Here is a 9,759-nt window from a genome sequence, read left to right on the forward strand (position 1 = left end):
TACCGCCAAGGTGGACTTGATAAGGATGTCATCCACATAAACCTCCACGTTCCGCCCCATTTGTTCTCAGAAGATCTTGTCCATCATCTTTTGGTAAGTGGCCCCTGTATTTCATAATCCAAATGGCATAACCATATAACAAAAAATATCATTTGCCGTGATGAAACTAACATTCTCCTGGTCTTCACGGGCGAGAGAAATATGGTGGTATCCTTGGTTAGCATCGAGCATGCAGATTCTTTCACATCCCGAGGTGGAATCCACCATCTGGTCGATCATTGGTAGAGGGTAACAATTCTTGGGGCTAGCCCTGTTGAGATTTCGAAAGTCGATGTAAACCCTCCACTTATTGTTAGGCTTGGATACCAGAACCACATTAGAGAGCCAGCGAGAATTTTATCTCTCTGACGTGCCCTGCCTTTAAGAGCTGGTCTACTTCAACTCAGATGATTTTATTCTGCTCGGTCAAAAATTTCTATTCTTTTGCTTAATCGACTGGGAATCTGGTAAGAGATGAAGCTTATGCTCGGCTACCTCGGGGCTTGACTCCTGGAAGCTCATTGGGGGGCTAGGCGAAGACATCTCTATTCCACACCAGACATTCGACCATATCTGACTTGATTTCTGGTGGCAGGTCGCTCGATATGCGAGTGATGCTTTAGGCCGATCAGGATAAAGCTGAACCTCCTTCTAAGGAATCAGTTCTTCCGCCACAGGTAAAGGCTCCTCTTGAATAACGTGGATTCTCCCATCTTTGGTTTTCCAAGCCTTGGGCGCCTCGACATTGACCATATCCACAAAACAAAGGCACGAGACCGACTGTTCTCCTCTAACTTCCCTAACTTGGTCTCCCATCGGGAATTTCATTTTCTGATGGAAAGTGGAGACTGCTACTCAGAATTCATGCAAGGCGGGTCTTCCCAGAATAACCTTATAAGTGGATGGAGAATTCACCACGATGAAGGTGCTCCTTTGAGTCCTCATTAATGGTTTGTTGTCCAAAGATATGGCTAGCTTAATTAGACCCATTAGTCGTACTTCATTATCTGTGAACCCATACAAAGTGGTGGCCATGAGTGTAACAACCACCCTTCTTACTACTATTATTCTCTAAGGATGACCGTTACTTATCTACTAACTCTACTTAACCGGTATAATTAAAATCCTTGAAGAAACCCTACCGAAAAATTTCGGCAGAGTCTCCCCTGTACCGGAGACCATAATCATTAATACATGACATAATATACACAGCCACAAGCGGCTGGAACACATATCAATCAACCACACAGTTTATATATCAAAAAGAAGCACAATGCCAAGGAAAAACCAACTCTAACGAATACACGACAAGACAAACCAAATAATAACATGCACAAGTTTTAAATACGTTAAACACTTAAACCGAAACATTCTAAATAAATTGTGGTGCAATCTCTTAGTCTACTCCATAATCCAAACATCACACACCATCCGCGCCACATTGTCGCCTTCCTTACTATATCTTTTCCTTTCCTATATCTGTAGTAAGAGGAAGTGCAATCTATAAGCAAAATTTGCTTAGTAAGCGCTATCTAATTCACAAAATCACGAATGTGCATGTATACGAAAAGAACTAGAAACTATATGCTCTAAGAAGAAATAAAGCATAAACATAACTGCTCATGTCAAACTAATAGCAAAGAAAAGCTAAGAAATCTACTCATGTAATTCTAATAGCTAATCATGCTACTCATCTAATAGGTAAACATGAAAAATACTCATCCACTAGATAAACATGGTAGAATAAAGAACTAAACTTACTGATTTTTAGAACTATATGAAACTTTATTTCATTTGTTCTAACTTAATCTTTAATACTTTATGTTTATGTAAAACTCATTTACTTGTTCAAAAACTTATACTTATAATACTTCAAAATAATAATCAACTTCTCTTGGGCCCGGCAACTGTGCTTTTACTTTTGTAACGACCCGACCCATTCGGCGGCCCATTTGGCGACCCTCGGGTCGTCGACCGTCGACCGTCGGTCGTGCCGTTACTACTAGGTTATCTAAACCTAGGGACGACTATGGGAGCTCAACCCAAGGATAACTGAGAGTCCAGTACAGTGCCACTGATAAAAGTAAAATACTTGTTATCTTTTAATACTTCTATATAATGCCTCGGCATTTTCTTTAACACCTTGTGTGCCAAAATCCTTAAAGTCTTGACTTTAGGATCTATTTAAGGCCTTGGCCTTTTTCTTTCTTTTCTTTATTTTTCTTATACTTGTTCATACTTCTAAAAGAATACTTCTTTAAAAGAAATTGAAATGTTTAAGCGAAATCTAACTTTGAAACACTTAACCCAAAAATCTGCCTACTATGCTAATAAAATTCTGCATATTAAAATCTGCATACTATACTTATAAAAATCTGCACATGTTCAGCTAAGGGTAAATGAATTTTGCACACTAATGCTTAATAAAAATCTGCACACTAACATGCTGCATATTAGGCTGACACAATTCTGCATATTAAGCTCTAAAGATACTGGAAACTGATTGTTTTAGAAGGAAGGCTACTCATGCACATCTAATAACATAAGAAACTAGAAATCTGCTCATGTTATTCCAATAGCAAAGGAACTAGAAATCTAAATCTGCACATGCTCATGTTATTTACTAAATCTAAATAGCAAAGGAACTGAATGAATATATAAATGCAATGAATCTGTTCATGCCTACTTCTACTTGAATGAATATAAATGCTCACTTGAATAAATCTACTCATGTTATTCCAATAGCAAAGGAACTAGATGCTAAAAGGGGACTAAAATTCTGTTAGTCAAATTCTCGCATGAACAAGAAGAGAAATGCATAATCATTACTAATAAAACATGCATTGAGTTTGTAGCATGCAAAAGCATAGAACCAAGACTAACATAACCTACTAATTTATCTCTTAAACATGGTTAGGTTTGCCATTCCTAAACATTATTGTATGAACTGAATATTATATAAATTAGTTTAGAACATGCACAATTTATATAGAACCAAAACATGATATCATGATAAGAAATCAATCTAACCTTACAAGCTGTAGGATTACCAAATTAAACTTGCTGAAAGCTTAAAACATAAACCTTGAGTTACTTCAAGAACATCACAGAATAAAATCAAATCTAATATCTAGTAACAGGATACTAATTCTTGCTACAACAGAACTTAAAAGGAAGGAAGCCAAGAACATAAACTACTAAAACTTCAATAGAACAGAACCCTAACCAGAAAGGGAACAACATGGCAGTGAAATAAAACGCCAATACTACAAAGCTTAACAGCAGTAATTCACAAAATCTACAACATAATTGAAACCTGCTGGAATTTTACCCCTATAAGGCTTATTTCATCTCCAATTCTTAGCACAACAAAACTATAACCTGCTGAGATTAAAGTTCCATGTAAACATGTTCATAACCGAACCCTTCATAAGGCAACAGAAAAAACCTTAGGGCAAAACATGCTGCGGCAGAAATTCAAGCAAAAAGAATTTCCTTGAACTCTTCTTAAACCCCTAATCAAACACGAAACCGAAAGAAGGAATTCATGACAGCAAACATGCATTCCCAATCTTCACAGAAAATTTAAAAAAACAAGAAGGAATACGAATCCGGAACTATCCTACTGCAGGTGAGTAGCAACTTACCTTGTTCTTGAGCTTACTACCGAAGGAGAAAGGCAGCTCTAGGGTTTCGGAGGAGCTCACGATCTCGGCCTCTTCCCTTCGTGTTCGCGCGTCCTCCTTGACAAGGCGCTCACGGGCTTCTTCTTCACTGTCGCTCGAGAGGAGAAGGTGCACGGGAGGAGGAGATAGAGGTGAAGCCCTAGCCCTCTTCTTCGTTTCTGCCCGAGAGAAGCCGACGCCGTCGCTGCGTGCGAGAGGAGAAGAGGGATCGAGCAAAATTCCCCTTCCTCTCTTCACTTAACCTCCTTTTTATAACCTAGGGTTATTTTTATTACCAACCATTGCTTAAAAATATTTCGCACCTTATCTTTTCACGAAATATTTGCGGAAGAGTTGGTTGGCCGCATTTTGACCAAGTTAAGGGTTGCAGGTTCAAATCTTCTGTCGCGCCCTTTTTATTTCAATTTATTTCCCAACTACTGCTTAAATATATATCGCTCCATATATAATTAACAAGACATCCGTAGACCAGATGGTTGGGCTGAGTTTGTTAAGACTCGGGTTCGGGTCCGTGATCTTGGGTTCAAAACCCGGCTTCAACATATATTTTTTTATTTTTTTATTTTTTTTACTTCTTCCTCTTGGTAAAAATACCAAACGAACTCCAAAAATTACATAAAAATATTCTATAAATTCCTAAAAATCTCTAGAATTTTTATAAAATATTTTTAGATTTTAATAAGGTCTTTTAGAACTCTAAATCATGAAATTTAGGGTGTTACAATGAGTTAAAGTTCACTTGGGTCAATCTGCATGCTATCAAACACACTTTTGAACAACACATTGATAGAACTTTCAGTGTTGACGAAAACCTTGGCCACATAATTGTTAGAAATGAATACCTTGATGATGAGTGCGTCGTCACGAGGGAGCTCCACTCCCTTAAGGTCTTGCGGCCCGAAGCTTATCAGGGGCACTATAGCTTGCTCCTGGCTACAACCTACCACATGTATCTCTAAGCGACGCTCATGGGACTTCCAAGATATGGTGGAATCACCATCCATGGGTCCTTTGGAGATCATGTTAATCTCCCGAATAACGGCATTGCCCCTATTCTCTTATTTAGGGGATTCCATCAGCTCTTTGCCCCATCCTAACTACTGACCTCCTTGCCCTCCCTTTTCGAGTAGGTGGATTGTCCAACTACTTTTGAAGCTGAGGCATGATCTCAGGTGGAGGCAGGCCGAGTTCAGTGGCCCGCCGAGAATCTCAAGTGAACTAGACGCAGTCTCTTGTATAGTGAGTGTGGGACCTATGGTAAGTGCAGTAATGGAGGTCCCACTGGACGGGGTTGTTGGTAGGAGCTTGGATGGCCTCGACTCTCTGCGCTACCTTAGATTCCGAGCCTGGCCAAAAACTCGATCAAGCATCTTTAGGGCGGGTAGAAGGTCGAGCGGGAGGCTGGGATGACCTTCTTTCTGACTTATGGGTAGAAGTAGGCGCCTTGGCTTCCTTTCTTTAGGCTGTCAAGACTTCCTCTTCATTAATGTAGCTTGCTTCCTTTCCAAGCATCTTATCGAAATTTCTCATGGGCTCCCAAATGAGGGCTCAGAAGAAATCCCCCTCCACTGGGCCTTGGGAGAAGGCTCTCATCAAGATATCCGAGGTAGCGGGCAGGACGCCCAGAGCTACCTGGTTGAATTATTTTATGTAGGTCCTTAGGGGCTTCATGAGCCCTTGTTTGAGAGAAAATAGGTAATGGTCAGTCTTTTGATATCTCCTGCTACTAGCAAAATGGTGCAGGAAGACATTCTTGAAGTCTTGAAAACAAGTAATGGATCCGATAGGCAGTATATCGAATCATATTTGTGCCGAGTCTGATAGAATGTTTAAGAACACTCGGCATTTAATGGTGTCGCTGTATTGGTGCAACAGCACAGCATTCTGAAACTTGCAGAGGTGATCCTCCGGGTCTTTACCGCCTTCATATTTCCTAATAGTTGGGGGCTTATACCCCTTCGGTAGTTTTTCCTCGAGCACCCATGGAGAGAAGGGTACTTGTAGTTCCTCGGGCACCTCCTTGGGCTCCTCCTGGATGACTATGACCTTTCCATTTTTTGAATCTCTCGGCGGGGAACTTTTGGCCATGGAAGCTTGGTACTGCTCCTTCTTGTTGTTATAATGCCAGCTGGGGTAGCGATAGAAGGCTCGAGGGAAGTCCTCTGGCTATTTCCTTTTAGACCCCCTATCTGAAGCGTGGGTCTAGTCCTTCGAGGTCGTAGGTATCTTCTACGACTGTGAATCTACAGTATGCCTCTTGGAGGTTGCTCGTCTCTTGGCTTCCTTGAACAACTCGTATTCTCCCGCTGTTATGGTTACATTGATCTTACCAGTGCCCTCCATCTTCAAGTTCTAGAACAGGTGGAGAAGTTGTTAGTTAGAGCCCTAGAGTCAATCATATGATGATTGTTGTATGGACTCATTGTATCATATTCCTATGTATATAAAGGCATTTGTTTTGGTTATTATACTTACTTGTATTGGTGCCAAATAACTAAGTATAATAGCGTCCTTGAGTAGAAGGTTCTTATCTATATCAATCGATTGGTTGAATCGATAGTGAGATGATATAGAGAACACTACTCTTAATCATTCCTGGTCAAGTATTAACATTCAGGGATAATGTTAATACGACGAGACTAGCATGTAGGTCAACTCGATGACTTGATCTCACAAGTCATGGATATAAAGATATGAAATTGACATATGGGTATGCATTGGAAAATGTATACTGAATGACCCACCATGAGAAAGTATCATGGATCGTTATATGAGTGTCATATACTTTCTCATGTGGCTATTAGTATGACTATTAATCCTTGGACCTGAAGTCACCATTGTTCCCTACATAAGGAGTTACATACTTTGGCTTCGTCAAACGTCACCCGTAATTGGGTGGACTATAAAGGCGATTACTGGGTATGTAACAAATTATATGGAGGGATATGAGTGATGTAGATGAGATCTATCCCTCCTATATAATGGGAGTGACATCGTTATTCTTGATAGAGTGAGACCACTATGTGCATGGTCATGCCCAAATGAGTCAATATGAGATATTGAGCTCATTTAATTATAGTGAGTCTACTTGGAGTTCAAGATTTAGATTGATCAGAGGATGACACCGTCTATGCCTCAAATTGATCAATCTAGATGTCAAGGATAGAAGAACATTGTCATATATTGTGAAGGTCACAATTAGTAGTCACAAGGTGATGTTGGATCTCAACATTCTTGTAACTTAGGTAGTAATGATGTGTTGCTAGATACCGCTCATTACTTATGCTTCTAAATGGGTTTAGGAGCATTGCCAACGTTACAAGAACCTATAGGGTCACACACAAAGGGCAATTAGATGGAGAATGAGTTCATATGATGAATCAAGAGGATTAGGTTCATGTGATGAACCAAATTGGATTAAGAGTAATCCTAATTAAATTAATTGAGTTGGACTCAATTTGGTTCGTGTGTTAAATGAGTCTAATTAGATTTGGATTCATTGAGTCAATTTAATTCAATGGATATAGATTCATTAAATTAAATTGGTTTGAATCAAATGGTTAGATTTGATCAACCATGGGAGAGAAGATGTCAAGTTTGACTTGACTTGAGAAGGGAAGATGAAAGGTCAAGTTTGACTTGACCAATGCCACCTCATTTGTGAGTTGGCATAGAGTGGGCCAATGATGATGTTCCACATCATCAAGGATGGTATATGTGTGTGCCACCTCATGAGGAAGATCAAGAGTTGTGACTCTTGGTATTCCATGGAGTTTAAAACTCCTTTTAAGTGGCCGACCACTTAATTCATTGTGTGAGTTACATTTTGTTAGGTGTAACTTCATCTTCTTCCTCTCATCTTCTTCTCTCCCTCTCCTCCACCTTGGCCGAAACCTTCAAGAGTGCTAGCACACTCTAAGGTTTCTTCTCCACCTTTTTGTTCGTGTGGATACACATAGAGGGGTGTTCACTTGACACCCTTGAGATCCGGCGAACCTTGGACGAGCGGGATAAGCAAAGGGCTTCGCATCAAAGGTATAAACTCCTTAACATGTAGATCTAGTGTAGATCTAGGTTAGAAAACAAGTATATGAAATTTTGTTCTTTTAATCTTCGCACGGATCCGGTGGCATGGGACTTTGGGGTTTTCGCAACGCAAAAAGCGATTTTTACGGCTCGAAAGTCCCAACAGAAGTTTCTCACAAACGATGTCAAATTGATCATGTCCGGAAGCTGAGTTAGACGAAAGCCGGTAAAGGTGGCGTCGGTGTTAATGGAGCATCGACTTTGACACACCCTATATGCATGTGTCAGCAACTTGGACCCCCACGTGGAACTAGAGGTTGGTGATAATGGAACTAGTGGTATTTGGGTCCTGCACACACCCAGACAAGCACATAGAGTGTTAGAGATCAAAAATCAAGGAAGGGGTTCCTAGTGCAGGCCCTTTGACACTCAAGTCAGGTCCCTTTTTCGATGAGACAGTGTACGAAGGAAGAAAAAGGAATTATTGAAGATGCGTATAGATGTGCACGTACCTAGCTAATGAAGAGGACCCCCCCCCCTTTTATATGATTCTGCTTGTCTTTTAAGCCTACGCGTTGCCAGAGAATGTCGGGTGTCAGGGATTGTCAGATAAGGGAAGATGTTCGACGACCTCCCATTGGTAGGAGGAAAGTTCCACTCTTAGTGTGTGGTAGAACCCTGGAATAATCCCTGACTCACAACAGTTATTCTCTGGCAGGAGATTACGATTCTCTGACATTATCATTTAGTATTATCTGTCCTGCCGAGGTTGAACCGTAGACATCTTTAGATGATTGCTCAAATGTGATCCAAAGACCTAGCCTTGATTCCCTTTCCCGTGTGCAACCGACCAGGGGCTATCAAGGGACTATGCCTGATCGAGATGAAGAGAATGAGGTGTGGAGAACCGGTCGAGAATCATCAGACTGTAACCTAGGGCTAGACCTGCAGGACCCGACCGATACAGAACCGGTCAAGAATTATACGGATGGTGAAGTGGGGAGGCTTAACTTCCGTCTTCCTTTGACTGTTGACTGTCGTATTCTCTTGACTATTGACTGTCACGTCATCTTGACCAGTGACTGTCACGTCATCTTGACCAGTGACTGTCACACCCTCTTGACCATTGACTGTCACGTTCTCTTGACTTTGATTTTCTAGTCTTATCGGACCTCTCATTTACGCACCGTATCAGTGACGATGGAGAAAAAAATAATGATAGAAATAAATAATAATAAAAGGAATAAATGCGAAAGTATTGAACATCGAATTCAAAATTTTAGCTTTGCTATCATTACATATGATTAACTGTTTGTTTTATTGTTTGCTTAGGCGACCTAATCTTTATAAAATAATAGATTTTTTTTAATAAAATCTTAATTTTTAATGAATCCTAATACATTTTTCTTAAAAAATAAATATTTTATTTTAAAAGTTACAACTTTGAATAATTCTAAATATAATTAAATTTTTAATTGCATTAGTAATTGTATTTGTTAGGAATGAATATGAAATCTTTTTTACCACCAACCACTTTCAATTAAAAATCATCAAACACTTTGGGCGTAAAAAGTTATTGATGGGCTAAAAGAGCTTTGAATCTAGAAAAAAACAAAAAAAAAATGCAAGGTGTAAGAACATCCCTATTAGATTTCTTATCTAAAAATTAAAATTTAAGATAGATTTTTTTTTTAATTTAGATATCTATTTTTTCACTACATAATATATTAGCTTCCTTGTAATATGCTTGAGCAAAGAAAAGTTTCTAGATCCTGCAGCATTACATAGAGGTATGGACGAATGACGACTAGATGTGAGGTATTTAAGAGAATACATATCAATTTTTCTATAATATTTTTAAAATTTAAGGTAAACTATGTACTTTATTAAATTTATACAATCATTTTTCAATAGACATTATATGAACTATCTAAATTTTATTTTGTGTTTCACGTGCTTCCATTTCTGCTTGTAATTGTACTTTTCGCTATGCCTATCTAGCATATAT

The sequence above is a fragment of the Zingiber officinale genome, chromosome 11A, assembly GCF_018446385.1.
Source record: "Zingiber officinale cultivar Zhangliang chromosome 11A, Zo_v1.1, whole genome shotgun sequence".
Lineage (NCBI taxonomy): Eukaryota > Viridiplantae > Streptophyta > Magnoliopsida > Zingiberales > Zingiberaceae > Zingiber > Zingiber officinale.